Here is a 15,492-nt window from a genome sequence, read left to right on the forward strand (position 1 = left end):
ACTAATGCATGTGTATCTATGTTCATAGGTGCCCAATTCATATAGCTAAGCTATGGAACCAGCCAAGATGTCCATCAAAAGATGAATGGATTACAAACTGTGGGATATGTACACAATGGAATTTTACTCAGCCATAAAAAAAACAATTGCAGCATTTTCAGGGAAATGGATAGATCTTGAGGACATTATACTAAGCGAGATTAGTCAGTCACAAAAAGTAAGGAATTGGATGCTTTCCCTAATATGTGAAAGCTAAGGTGAAAGGAGTCATAGGAGGAACTCCAGGTGAAAAAGAAAATCCTATAGAGGACAAAATAAGGCAACCTAACTGTGAGTAAGGGAGGGGGGAAGAAGGAAAATCTTTAAAGCGCACGATGTACTTATTCATATCATAGTCAACCACTAAGCCAAGCATGAGAGGGAGGCATGGGGAGGGAGTAGAGTGGAGAATGGGTGGGGGCTGGCTGGGTAATGTGTGCATTTATGTCTACACAAGTATTTTGCTGCGTTATGATGTATAAATACAATGCACCAATAAAAAAATTTAAAAAAAAATAAAAATAAAAAATAAAATTACCTAGAATCTCTCAGTTTAGTGTCAAGTTACATTAAAACAGCTTTTATATCAGGGACAATCTTCACATAAGGTTTCAAATATCTCTACACTCTGTAATAAAAGTTATCTTCTGAATCTTGACAGAGCTTACAATATCCAACCTGATCAAAATAAACTGAAGTTGGAAGAAATCTTTTAAAATGGCAGAGCCCAGGGCTAGAAATGTATCTTAGTGGTTCTTAACATGCTCATGGCCCTGCCTTCAATCTGCAACACCACAAAAAATGGCAAAGTCTAAACTAGAATTTATTCTGTGCCTAGTGCTTTTTCACTGTACCACAGAAGTCAAATCATATAGGGATTTTCTTTTTATATCTTTGCTCATACCACAAAATATTTGAGGCCATTTAAAATATATGCACCAGTACTTGGGAGGCAGAGACAGGATGATGACAGGTTTGAGGTCAGCTCAGCAACTTACTAAGGCCCTCAGCAACTTTAGTGAGATCCTATTTCAACATAAAAAATAAAGAGGACTGAGGGTGTTGTTTGGAGGTAGGACACCTCTGGGTTTAATTCCCAGTACCAAGATGTAATAAATAATATATAAGATTATATTAACTAAAATTCAAGACCAGGGCAATATAAACAACAAAGTCAGAGGGAAAGACAGGACAAAGATATTGAAATCATAGAGTTCTATATAGTTAATAAATTTGGAGCTACAAATTTGGCTCTGAACATCCTGGCAGCCAAAGCAAAATAATCATGTTTCCACAAGGTCATTTACCAGATTTGTATTGTCCATGAGGAATAAAAGCATAGCAGTTACTCAGAAAAATCAAAGATTTTCCTGGAATTTAGTTCTAAAATGTCTCATGTGGAGATGTCATAGAGAGTACAATGAATAATAAGCTCAATGAAGTCTTCTACAACATCCTTCCAAGATACTTAGCTAGTTCTTTAGTATTCTTAAAAAGTTCTATAAAAAGCTGAGCATGGTGGTGCACACTTGTAATCCCAGCATCGAGAGGCTGAGACCAGAGAATCGTGATTCACAGACAGCTTCAGCTACTTAGTGAGGTCCTCTACAACTTAGTGAGACCCTAATTCAAAATAAAGAATAAAAAATAGGGCAAGGGTATAGCTCGGAGGTCGAATACCCCTGGGTTCCATCACCAGACCCACAAAAAAAATTCTGTAAAAAAAAAATCCCTGAACCAAACAAGTTATGACTTCAGGCAATACACTTCTTCTCTCCAAGCCTGTTTCACCATCTGAGAAAATTAGGTGCTGGGGTGGCTGACCTCCTCTTTGTCCCTAAAAGCCCTAATATACTTTTGACTTGATGACTTTATAAATTAAATGGTTTTATCTCATTGACTTACATAATATTGTCAAATCTGTTTTGTTGTTTGTATATATCTTCAACAGCCTGAGGCATTCAGCTTCTCTTCCACACCTCCAAGTAGAGCCAATCTCTAATGCAGATATAAGAGGCAGCTTGCAATCTAATATAAGTATTTAATGATAAAAAGCCCTCCACATATCACAGGTTTGAAACCAGCCTCAGCAACTTATCAAAATTCTCAGCCACCTAGCAAGACTGTTTCAAATTTTTAAAAAAATTAGAATGTGCTAGGGGTATAAGTTTGGAGGTAGAATTCCTCTGAATTCAATCCCTAATATTACAAAAAAAAACCCTGTAAACAGACTCATCACCTCTCAAAAAAGAAAATGCAAACAACAAAAGCTTCTTTACAGGCCTTAACTGAAAGTATGCCTTTCGTTGAAGGTCAAAAGCTAGAAGAGAAGAAAAATATATTGCATACATTTACCATGTGCTAGATAATTTTCTTCTTCTCAACAATCCTATGAGTCAGGTATTTTTGGCCACATTAAGGAACAGTAGATCCATATTCTGTCAACCTAGCTAAGCTAGAACTTGGATCTCCAGGATTCCCTTCTCTATTGTTGGTAGTTCATGTTTAGCACGATCCATGGGAGATATAAGACTTGTATAAGACTTGAAAGGCAAAAGTAAAGTACCATCCATCATCTCAAACCCAAAAGGTCAATAGAAGGCACTAGGTGCTTTTGCAGCTTAGTCATGCTGTTCTTCTTTTCATGCCTCTCAGTCTTGGCCTCAGACATCTCTGAGCCCACAGCAACTACTAAATCTCCTCCTTCAGCTTCTCTGAATTCTGGAGGGACAAACGTAAGCCAAAACTTCTCTAGTGCGCTGGTATCTGCTCAGAAGCCAGGTGCTGAACTCTACAATGAAGCATTCCAGTTTCTCCTGCAGGAAACCTTTACCTTTTAAGATGGAAGCTTAGAGGTTGAGAGAGACTGCTGTAGGTCCTCAGTCTGTCTTCCTAGGTTCCAGAAGTCTTCGTATATTCTAGTTTGACCTTGTTCTCCCCCATTTTACAACCATTTTCCTAACTCTCTGCTCTGATTACTTCAGGCCCTGCTTAAATATAGAACAACAGCCTAAGGTGAACTTTATTTTGTTTTGGTTGTAGGGATTGAACCCAGAGGCAGTCTACCTTTGAGCTATACCCTCAGTGCTTTTTTTTTAATTTTTTATTTTGAAACGGGGTCTTGCTAAGTTCTAGAGGGTCTTTCTAAATTGCTGAGGCTGGCCTTGAACCTATGATCCTCCTGTCTTAACCACCTAAGTATTAGGATTACATATATATATCATCACACCCAGCTAATGTAAACTCTTTAACAAACTCCCACAAATGTATAGCCAAATACTCATAATAAATCCTTTGCTGTATATCACCCCTAATGGTTCTAATTCTCTGATTAAACACTGGGTGACATAAGACTCAATAAAGCAAAATTATTTTTTTTTATTTTATAAATATTTTTTTATTTTTTTTATTTTTAATTGGTGCACTGTATTCATTCATCATATTGGGATACATACTTTTGTAGACATACATGTACACATTGCCCAGTCAGCCCCCACCCGATCCCCACCCCATTCTCTCCCTATCCCTCCCTCCCATGCTTGGCTTAGTGATTGACATCTAGTATTATAGCAATTTATCAAAAATTAAAAATGATAATCTCACATAACAGTTTCATTTGTCTGATACCAAGCTTTTGATGACTTAAAGATAACATTTCAATATTTCTTTTTGCTTTCTTTCTTACCAGAGAATCTATTTTTTCTATTTTTTAGGTGAAACTATCATATATTTATATATTTATTTTTCAGAAAAAAAATCTATCCTAATATGGAATATGGACTCTAGGTACCCACAACGATCTTGAAAAAGAACAAAGCTAGAAGATGTATATTTTCTGATTTCAAACCATATAAAGCTACAATAATTGAAACAGTGTAGTACTATTCTAAAGGCAGATATATAAACCATTGGAGTTAAATAAAAGCCTAGAGCTAAATTCTTCCCTATATTGTCAAGTTATTTTTGACAAGGTTTCCACGAACATTTGGTGGTGGGAATAATAATCTTTTAACTAAATATTGTTGAAAAATAATAATTACATGGAAAAGAATAAAATTGGACCCTTACCTAATCCCATATACAAATATTAACTCAAAATAGATAAAAGACCTAAATATAAATCTTAAGACTATAAACTTTTAGGAGAAAATCTGGGTCATAAAACCTCACAACATTGAAATTGGCAGTGATTTCTTGGTTATGATTTCAATGGCACAGGCAACAGAAGAGTATACAAACTCCCTAAAAATTAAAAAAAATATTGTATATCAAAAGACAATGTAAACAGAGTTAACAGTTACTAATAGAATGGGATAAAATATTTCCAAATGCTATATCTGAAGGTATATTAATATTCCAACTAGAAATCCTAAAAATTAACAACAATAAAGGCAAACAATACCCTTTAGAGATAGGTAAAAGACTAACATAAATAATGAATCTCCACAGATAACCAATCTTAGTTGTCTGTTGGATGGAAAATCTTGTTTCTCTAGTTCTGATGTGTGTTACCTATTTCTTCTTTGTAGTTAATCTCTTTGAGTATTTTCTCTAGTGCTGGTTTTGAAGACATAAATTCCTTCAGTTTCTGTTTGTCGTGGAAGCTTCTTATTTCTCCCTCTAATTTGATAGAAAGTTTTTCTGGGTAGGAAATTTTTGGCTGGAAGTTGTTTTCTTTCAAAATTGGGAATATGTTACTCCAAGCCCTTCTGGCTCTCATAACTTGGTTTGGGAAGTCTGGAGTGATTCTAATTGGTTTGCCTCTGAATGTCACTTGGCCCTTTGCTTTTGTTGCCTTTAAGATTCTCTGCTTGGCTTTCACATTGGTCATTTTGACAAGTATGTGGCGTGGGGATCCTCTTCTCCGATCCTGTCTAAAGGGAGTTCTATACGTTTCCTGGACCTGTGTATCGACCTCTTGCTCTATGTCTGGAAAATTTTCTGCTATTACTTCCTTGAAGAGATTGTTGATCCCTTTGGTTTCACTTTCTTTTCCCTCCTCTATTCCAATTATTCTTAGGTTAGCTCTCTTAAAATGGGCCCATATTTCTTCAATATCAGATTTCTGCTGTCGGATATTTTTTCCTAGATTAGAAACTATGTGTTCATTTTTGGAATGATCATCTTCTAAGAGCGAGATTCTGTTCTCCATGTGGTCTAATCGGTTGTTTGTGCTTTGAATTGAGGCCTTTACTTCATTAATTGCATCCTTTATCTCTTTTTGGCTCTCTCTGAGTTCTTTTCGAAGCACCTCTATTATTTCTACAGTTATTTTCCTGATTTGATCTTCTAGAAATCTCTGATTTTCTGTTTTATCGGGTTCTGATGTTGTGGGGTTGTGAGCATTCATTGCTCCAGTATTATTCCTCTTTCCCATGATTTCGGATGTTTGTGCCTTCTCTGGGTTCTTCCCTTGGGTCACTATGACTTCACTTAAGGTGCTCTGGATCTCGAGTCTGTAGTATCTCAGACCCCACTACTCCTTTACTGGGTTTTATCACAGAGTCTCCGACCCAAAGAGTCGATAGAGGCTGCTTTAGACTGTGGGGGGTGCCAGGTTGCACGTTCTCCTATGGTGTGATATCACTGCCACCGCCCCTCTCCCACTGGGTCAAGTCCCAGTGAGTACAGTACTGGGATTTCTCCTCTGTGGCCCACAATTTGACTCACTGTTCTTGAGTACGCAGATGTAGCTGTACTGAGTTCGGTGAATTCGATGCTGTTGCCGCCGGTGGCAATATGGCGCCGCTGCTACGCCCTCGGCTATGGGGCTGGCGTTTTTTTTTTCTTGGTTTTGATTTCTACTCTGAATCCCTGCAGCGTGTGCTGAGCTCAGCCACTGGGAGCTTTAGATGCCCTCTGCACCGAGAAATCCCGCCTGGCTGTTCCGCAGCGGCTCCCCTCGGCTTGCTGTGGCCGTCCAGTGAATTCGCTGGTGCCGCCGGCAGTATGGCGGGCGCTGCTGCCGTGTCCTCGCGCGTGAAGCCGCGTCCTCGGGCGTGAGGATCTCTTCTGTGGCTCTGTTCTCAGTCCGCTTTCTCTCTGGAGCCTGGTGATTTTTTTTGTTTCTCTGGTGATGTTGTTTTCTGGCTTTGAAAGGCGCTGATTTTGTGGTAATGGAGATTTGTTGTTAGCGGGGCTCTTAAACCCCGCTTTTCTCGGTCGCCATCTTCCCGGAAGTCGCAAAATTATTTACCCAAGGTTACAAAGCTGGAGGGAAGAGTTATAGATCAAAATATATCTGACTCTAAAGTCCATACTTAATACCTAAGTAAAACATTTCCAGTCACTTAAGCTCTGGTGAGAAGAGACACTGATTTTCACAGGAAGATAATAAATAATTGAGCTACCACTCCCAAGAAGACATCCACCCTGTTTTATATTCTGCTATAGAATATTACCACTTAGCATACTATTTATTGAACTCTTATACTATGTATTATATAATAATATCCATACTATATATTGAACATATATAGTATGTTCAATTGAACATATATAGTATGTTGTGTGTGTGTGTGTGTGTGTGTGTGTGTGTGTGTGCGTGTATGTGTGTGTAGAACTGGGAATTGAACCCAGGAGCATTCTACCTCTGAGATATACTCTAAGCCCTATTTATTTATTTATTTATTTATTTATTTTGGTACTGGTGATTATACCTAGGAACAGGGTCTAAGTTCCAACCCATCTAAGTTCCATCCTGGATTGGAACTTATGATCCTCCTGCTCTAGTCTCCCAAATGCTGGAATTACAGGCATGGATCACCACCCTCACACACACACTTAACTACTATATTTTACTCCTTGCCTGCCCACCCCATTAAGATATAAGCTCCATGAAGGCACAAGTGTTTGCCTGTGCTATTCACAGATGTATCCCCAGTACCTATGAAAATATTTTGTTCATAAAAGATGTTCACTATTTATTGTTAAATGAATGAAAGAAAATCATAACAGCCAACAGAAATTGCACTTTGAGATAACACTAAAATAATTCAAATCTAGTTCAGAAAAATTACAATAAATGTTCTAGATGTCATTTGCCTCCCTTAAAACAAAAGCTATTGGTGAAAACAAAATACTTTAATAGTGTCAAAAACTCAGATCAGTGAAATGAAAACAATAACACATAAATCTGAACTATGTCTAATTACAAGTCAGATTTTTTTTACTTCTGTTCTTTATCTATTTAGGAAACAACAGGTGCAGGAAGCAGTTCAAATACATAGAATCTTAGGTAAGCACAGCCAGAAGTACTTCAAGACCACATTTTGTTTTACATTGAAGACTCTGAAGCCCAGAGAAAAGTGAATTTCCTAAGGCCACACAGCTATATTTGGGTCTTCTGCTACCAAGAAACTATTATCCATTCTATTGTGACCTTGAGCAAATTACTTAGCCTCTCTCATCAGTTAAAAGGAAATAATATCTACCTCAGAACTAACATGAAGATTAAATAATACAAAAACACTTCACACCATGCCCAACACTGGTAAATATTAGTTATCTTTTTCTGCCAGACATACTTGGAGGCACATATAAATTTTTCTCTTTTCCTCCTTTGTCTGTATATACATGCAACCTACCCATCTAAATCAGCCTTTTTACTTATTTTAAGTATCTTTTAAGTAGAAAAATTCTGAAATGGCTTTAAGAATCTAAGATCCTGCAGTAATAATGCAAACTTCAAAAACAGGAACATTTATTTGCTGAATAAACAGATTCATTGCAAAATTTCTTTAGCTTACATATTCTACTGGCAAATTTAAAATTTGAATTGTTTACCAGAAGTGCATACACCAACTACCATGTCAGGATGAGGAGCAATGGCAGAGTTCCAGGCACACCTGCATTCATTTCAAGCTGTCTGGAAAGTTCCTGACATCTTCATTTCACCAGTGTAAGTTTGATAGTCCCCATGCTGTTTTCTGACTTCCAAAAGTTGGTGAAAAGGGAAAGGAAGTCACTTTTCAGAGGGGTCTAATAGAACCCCTACCAAACTTGGCATTTTGTTACGAGTTTCTTTCTTTTTTTTTCTTTCTTTTTTTGTGTGTGGTACAGGAGATTGAACCCAGGCATTTCACCCCTGAGCTACACCCCCATCCATATTTTTATTCTTTATTTTGACATAGCATCTCACTAAGTTGTGGAGGATCTAAGTAGCTGATGCTGACCATGAACCTGTGATCCTCCTGTCTCTGCCTCCCAAGTACTGGGATTACAAGCACGTGCTGCCACTATACCCAGATTGGAGTTTGAGGTAAAAAGAAATTTAAAAATTGCAGAATGGCTGACAGTATAACTTTACAGAAGTACACTGACTGCTGCTTTTTCAAGCCTCCTCTGTAGATTATCACACTTTCCCCCATCTCTTAAAGCTAACCTTGTTGGAGTTAACTTGAAACAATTACTAGAAAGCTAAATATGATGTCCATAATCCGAAAAATCTGTGAGAGAATGGTTGAAAGCTGTCAACCATTAACCCCATGTTCTCTCTCATATGTGGAAGCTAGAGAAAAAAAAGAAAAGTGACCTCATGAAAATTTGGAAAGAGTGGGTCGTGATGGCGCACGCTTGTAATCCCCGACCTTGGAAGACAGAGACAGGAGGATCGCGCCAGTTGGAAGCCAGCCTTGCTGGCTTAAGAGACCCTGTTTCCAAATAAGAGTAAAATAGGTCTGGGAGTGTAGCCCGGGAAAGGGTTCCATCCCCAGTACCACCAAAAAAAAAAGAAGAAGAAAATGTGGAAAGAGCCCAGCAGAGGAGGGGTGAGGGGAATAAAAGGGAAGGTATGGGGAAAGAACAACAGTATTATGTGAATAGATGAATGCATCACTATGAATCTCACTGTCATGTGCAATTACAAAGTGCCAATAATTTTTTTCTGATGAACACTTAATGTAGGGGCAGGAGGTATATCTCAGAGGTAGGGTACTTGTCTAGCATGCATGAAGTCCTGAATTTAATCCCCAGTGAAGGAGGAGGAGGAGAAGGAAGAGGAGAACATTTTGTAATCAGAACCTTCTCTTAAAAGAATCCTTCACATTAGAAAAATACCATAAAGTAGATACTTTGGGTCATAAAGTAAGGCTTAAGAGACTAGAGTTTCAAAGAGCTGGGCTTCAGTCCAAGATCTACTATTTACTAGCTGAGTATCCCCAGACAAATAACTTAATCTCTGAATTTTAATTTTCTCATCTGGAGCATGGATACAATTAAAGTAATATTTCATGGGACTATTGCAATAAATAACATACTATATGTATTATAAAGTCTGCCAATTATTTTATGATGCTTGAGCACAAACAATGAGATATTATATCTATATCAATATATTTGAGGTTTCCCTTTAGAGTCAGTCAACTGTTCCCATAAGGATGCACAGGGAGGGATCCCAGCATTCCACCAGGAAGTACCACAGTCCAGGCATGATAGTCACAAGTGCTTCTGTCACGTGTAGTTCAGACCCAAAACCACCTCCTCATTGCTAATTAGCACAAAGAATGTAAAAATTGGTTTTCATTAACTGGCCTGTTAATTTGATTGGTAAATATTAAAAATGGTTTCCCACTGCTTTAAAAATAAAAAAAAGACTATTGAGCTGGGTGGGGTGGCACAAGCCCATAATCCCATTACTCAGGAAGCTGAGACAGAAGAATCACAGGTTTTCAGCCAGCTTCTGCAAAATAGTGAGGCCTTCAGCAACTTGGTGAAACCCAGTTTCAAATTAAAAAATAAAAATAAAAGAGGCAAGAGCAATTGTGGGATGTAGCACATCTCAGTCACTATAACAAACAAAATTCAGCTACTGTGAATGCAACTCCTTGACAAAGAGATGAATGAAAACATGAAAAATTGAACTGCAGTGGAATAAAATCTAGTAAACAGAACAGGAGATAGCCAAGTGCTCATGCATACACCAGATCTGGTAAAGGCTGATGCCACCACCAGGCTGTGCAATCGTGGCCCATCCACTTGAGCTGAGTCTGCCAGCACTGTGACCCCAAGAGCTCCCTGGCAAAGAAGCCAATGACTTTATGTGAAATAAGCTGATGCAGAACTTCAGCATCTTAAGGGATCAGTACCTTGCTTCAGGTATGACTAAGATATGATAGTCTGCACACTCAGCCAGAAACCTGCACCTGCAGCAGTATACTTTTCCCTCCAAAGACCCAGAGCCACAAATGACAGTAAGCTAACTGCACTTCTCAACAGGAGACGACTGACTACAGTAGCCTGGGGTAAGGGAAAGCATTTGGGAAAAGCAATAGAGAGACCAAGAATCCCAGGAAGGAAGAGGTCCAGAAAGGAACTTCATGTGGGAATTAGGGGTTTTAAAAAGCTCCAGTGTGGGTTTGGTGTGGTGGTGTGAGTGGTGTGTTGAAGTCTCCCAATATTGTTGTATTTGGATATATTTGAGACTTGATGTCCTAAAGGGTTTGTTTTACAAATGTGGGTGCACCCTTATTTGAGGCACAAATGTTTAATATCATTATTTCTTCTTGCTGTATTGTTCCTTTTAATAATAAGAAGTGTCCTGATTTGTCTCGTCTGATGTGTTTAGCTTAAAGTCTGTCTTATTAGATACCAGTGTTGCTACCCTTGCTTGTTTTTGGTCTCTATTGGCATGGTATATCTTTTTCCATTCTTTTACCTTTGGCCTATGACTATCTTTGGCTGTAAGGTAGATTTCTTGCAAGCAGCATATAGTTGGATTATGTTTTTTAATTCACATTTCCAGTCTGTATCTTTTAATTGGTAGTTAAGCCCTTTAATGTTCAGTGTTACTATTGAAATATAATTTTTGTTTCCTGTTATTTTGTGTTCTGTATCCTGCTTTATGTAGTGTTATTTCTTTTTTTCCTTAGTACTACAAAAAATGAGAGGGACAGAGGGATGGAGGGAGGGAAGGAGGAGGAAGAAAGGAAGGAACAAAGGAATGAATGAAGGAAGAAAAGGCAATGTGTAGTGGGGTATAAAAGTACACACCTATAATCTGAACTACTTGGAGAGCTGAGACAGGAGGAATACAAATTCCAGCCCAGCATGGGCAATTTACTGAGACTCTGCCTCAAAATTAAATTTTTAAGTGGCTGGGGATGTAACTCCATGGTATAGCACTTGCCTACCATGCTCAAGGCCCTAAGTTTAATCCTCAGTACCAAAAGAAAATCATTGTGCTGAACACCATAATGAAAGCAGTATCTTACCAATATACAGTTATGTGCAGAATAACCTAAAAGAAATGGAGGCTATATTCAGGAAGCCAGCTAGGAAACTGTTACAGGATGCAGGTATTAAATGCTGCAGGGCAGCTTGAGCAAGGATAAAAGGGTATATTCTAGAATTGAATGAAAACATCTCAGGGAGAAAAAAATAAATACAGAGTTAGGTGACATCTAACATAGAGGTAAGGGAGTTAGAGAAGATTCTAGGAATTTGATCCCAAATGCCCTGAAAATGCTAGTACCATATGTTGAAAATAACACTGTGTAGAAGGGGAGCAGGTGAAACATTGGTTTGGAACAAGTTATTAAGTTATAGACAAAAAAATCCAAACAAATGCCAGGATACAGTTGAAGCCCTGATGAAGTCAAAGCAATAAACACAGTCTCCACACAGAAGTGGTAGCTGAAATCATAAATCTTGATTCATTACTGTAACAGACATTATAATTTTCCTACCAAAAAGCTGTTCTTCATTTCTTCCTTGCTTATAGGAGGCTAAGAGCGCTTCCTTTTTCAGAAGGATAAACTAGAGGGATTGGACCAAACCAGTAGTCCTGGATCTGGCCTGAACAGGAAAATCACATGGAGAGGTTTTTTTTTTTTTTTTTTTTTTTCAGTATTGACACTTAGCCAGGCATGGTGGCACACACCTGTAATTCCAGTACTTGGGTGGCTGAAACAAGAGGATTGCAGATTCAAGGACAGCCTCCACAATATAGCAAGATTCTCATTAACCTAGCAAGACCTTGTTTCAAAATCAAAAATAGAAAGGGATAGGGCTATAACTTAGAGGTGGAATGTCCTTGGGTTCAATCCCCAGTACCACACACAAAAAAATGTTGAAACCTGGGTCCCACAGTCAGATTCAAATTCAATTTCTCTGGGATGTGAGTGGGCATGGGCATTTGAACAACCCTCCCAGTGATTTTTATGTGTGACAAAAGATGTGCCGGTTCACCGGTTGATGCTAATTCATGGAGGGAAGTAGGATGGAGGCTTCAAAGAAAGGATGGATTTTTTACTCATAAAAATAAGTGCATTATAGGCATTTATTTTTGGTCTCAGCCTCACGAATACTGGGATTACAAGAGTGTGCCACCATGCCTGGCTCCCAAGCCCTTTTTAATTTTTATTTTGAAGCAGGATCTCACTAAATTTCTGATGCTGGTCATAAACCTGCAATCCTCTTGTTTCTGCCTCCCAAGTACTGTCATAATTTCTATATGTAATGCTTAGAATTGTTGTAACCTTCCTGCAGTCCTGAAAGAGATATGCTAATAACATAAAATGGAAAAAGGTAGAGAACACCTGGGTTAAGAATAAGGTCCTTGAGAAACTGAAATGACCAACTGTAGAAACCCTCTGCTTTCAGATGTCTTCCTATAAGGAATATTTAGCCTCATTGCTTAAGTCACTTTGAGTTTGAGTTTTCTGTTACTTGTAGCTGAAAGTATTCCAGTTGAAAACACACACACATACACACACACACACACACACTATATATATCATTGCCTTGGAGTTCTATGAAGTTCATTATATATTCCATATGAAACATTATACTTTCTTGTTTTTAGTGATATTCTATCCATCTTCTTCCTCAGTTTTTGAGTTCCCAGAAGACAAGTCTTGTATGTAATATATTTCTATACAACCAGTTCACAATACAGGTCTCCAAACAAATACTTAAACCTTTTAAAATGTTTATTGGTTGGGTAGAAAATGGAAGAGTACAAAAATAAAAGAATGTCAAGAACTATGTCTTTAGGTGAAGCCACAACTAGAACAAAGAAAAGAAAAAGAAACTGGGAAATAAAACATAAATGTGCTCAAAGGGATAGAAGGAAAACTAGTATAACGCTGGATCACTAAAGCCAATATAAGAAAAAAATGTAAAAAATTAGGGTAGTTAGTATGAGTGGTAACAAGAAAAACATGGAAGTAAAGAAAATGCTAAGCCAGGTGTGATGGCACACGCTTGTAATCCCAGAATTTGGGAAGCTGAGACAGGAGGATTGCAGTTTGTAGACAGCCTCGACTACTTAGTAAGGCCCTCTGCAATTCAGTGAGACCTTGTTTCAAAATAAAGAATAAAAAATATGGCTTGGAGTGTAGCTCAGCAGTAGAATGCCCCTTGGTTCCATCCCCAGTACTGCAAAAATAAATAAATAAATAATAAAAAATGGGGATAGGGGTATAGCTCAGAGATAGAATGCTTCCTGGGTTCCATCCCCAGTACCACAAAAATGCTAATGATATCTGTCAAGAAAAAGATGCCTAGGTACTTCTGATATGTACTTTCCCAAGCAGACCTAGAGCCTTATAAGAAATTATATCTCAATAATCTAAATTACTCGTCTTATAGCACAGTCAGGTGCTTAAACTGAAGTTGCTATTCTTAGTCAATGCTTTATTTAATGAAATGTCAATTGCCCCATCTCGTCTTCAGTTTGGCTTCTGTTAACATCATCAGCTTTGGGGACTTCTAGATCTAGCAGAGACTAGAGCAAAGTCAAGAGTTACCATCATCATTAAATACAGTTAAATATACTTTAAAGGAATCAAGAAGGAATCACATTTTTGTTACTTTCTTTTTTTTTTTTTTTTTTTGGTGGTACTGGGGGTGGAACCCAGAGGCTTTCTACCTCCGGGCTATACTCCCAGACCTTTTTATATTTTATTTGTAAACAGGGTCTCACTAAGTTGCTGAGAGCCTCACTAAGTAGCTGAGGCTGGCTTCGAAACTGTACGATCCTCTTGTCTCAGCCTCCCAAGCGCAGGGATTACAAGTGTACGCCACCACGCCCGGCATATTTTTGTTACTTTCTTGCTCACAAGTTCACATGGGGTTTCCCAAGGTGGTAACACTCTCATTTAAGACATTCTGGAGCCCTAATTTCCATTTTAAGTGACAGGTTATCTCTCCTTTTCATTAAACAAGAAACTTTAACACAATGCCATGAAGTTCTCCTGCATGATTCTGGTCTCTCTGAGAATAGAATGTTTCTGAGAAGGAGCGTGGAGAAAATCCCATCAGTACCCCACCCCTTCCTCCTTCTTCATTCGGGTGCTTTTGCCACTGTACCTTCAGTAAAAAGCATTAGATCCTGTGAGCAGTGAGTACTATCAGGAAATTCTGTGAGATCTGGAGGAGCCAGTTCTAACCTCTAGCCAAGTAACATAAATGTCATGAACTCCCCAGATTTGATCAAATTTCACTCTGGCATATTTTCAGAAGAACATTACTGTATTAGCATGATTAATACTAGAGTAAAGTATTTCCCATTTCTCCCTATAATAGATAAAATAACAATTTTCCTCTCTCCAAAGATTTCTACATCCTAACTACTGAAACCCATTAACATACATGTAACCTTAAAGGACAAAAAGAACTTTGTAGATGTGTCTAAAGACCTTCTTTGTCTTGTATTAAGTCCTCTTCATACCACTATACTAAACACTCTACATTGGTTGCTATAATATTACTACATATTAACTATCTCTAATCTCTATTATATACTACCTTACTAAACTCATAAACTCACGCTCTTTCTATTTGATCTTATCTGTGACTTTACCCTATTCTTGCCTTTACAATTTTACTTCCCTCCTCACTCAATCTTCACTGTTAAATACAACAAACTTGTCCTTGGATATATCAGCTAACACCTAGAGACTGACTGAGAAATATCTATCAAAAGCAACAAAGATACAAACTTCTGAAATCATGAGAAGGAAAATAACAAGGAAGCCATGAGCTCCCACAATAACAGAACCTGACAACACAGAATTGGAAACTGTCAAGAACCTCAACCGAGAGCCAACAGAATAGGCAAAGACTTTTGCCAGCTATTCCTCCAATAGAAGACTAAGATCTAGAAAATACAGAGAACTCAAGAAACTCAGCACTAAGAAAACAACCCTATCAAAAAATGGGCAAGTGAAATAAATAGACACTTCATGAAAGAAGAAATTCTAATGGCCAATAAATGCATGAAAAAATTATCAACATCATTGCCAATCAGAGAGATGCAAATCAAAACTACCCTGAGATGTCACCTGACTCCAACTAGAATGGCAATCATTCAAAATACAAAAAAAACCAACAAATTCTGGGGAGGATGGGGAGAAGTGGGAACTCTTAATGTCTTAACATTGTTGGTGGGATTCCAAATTAGTGCAACCACTTTGGAAAACAGTATGGAGGATCCTCAGAAGAGTGGGAACA

This window comes from Muscardinus avellanarius, assembly GCF_963383645.1.
Source record: "Muscardinus avellanarius genome assembly, chromosome: X".
In the NCBI taxonomy this organism is placed as follows: Eukaryota; Metazoa; Chordata; class Mammalia; order Rodentia; family Gliridae; genus Muscardinus; species Muscardinus avellanarius.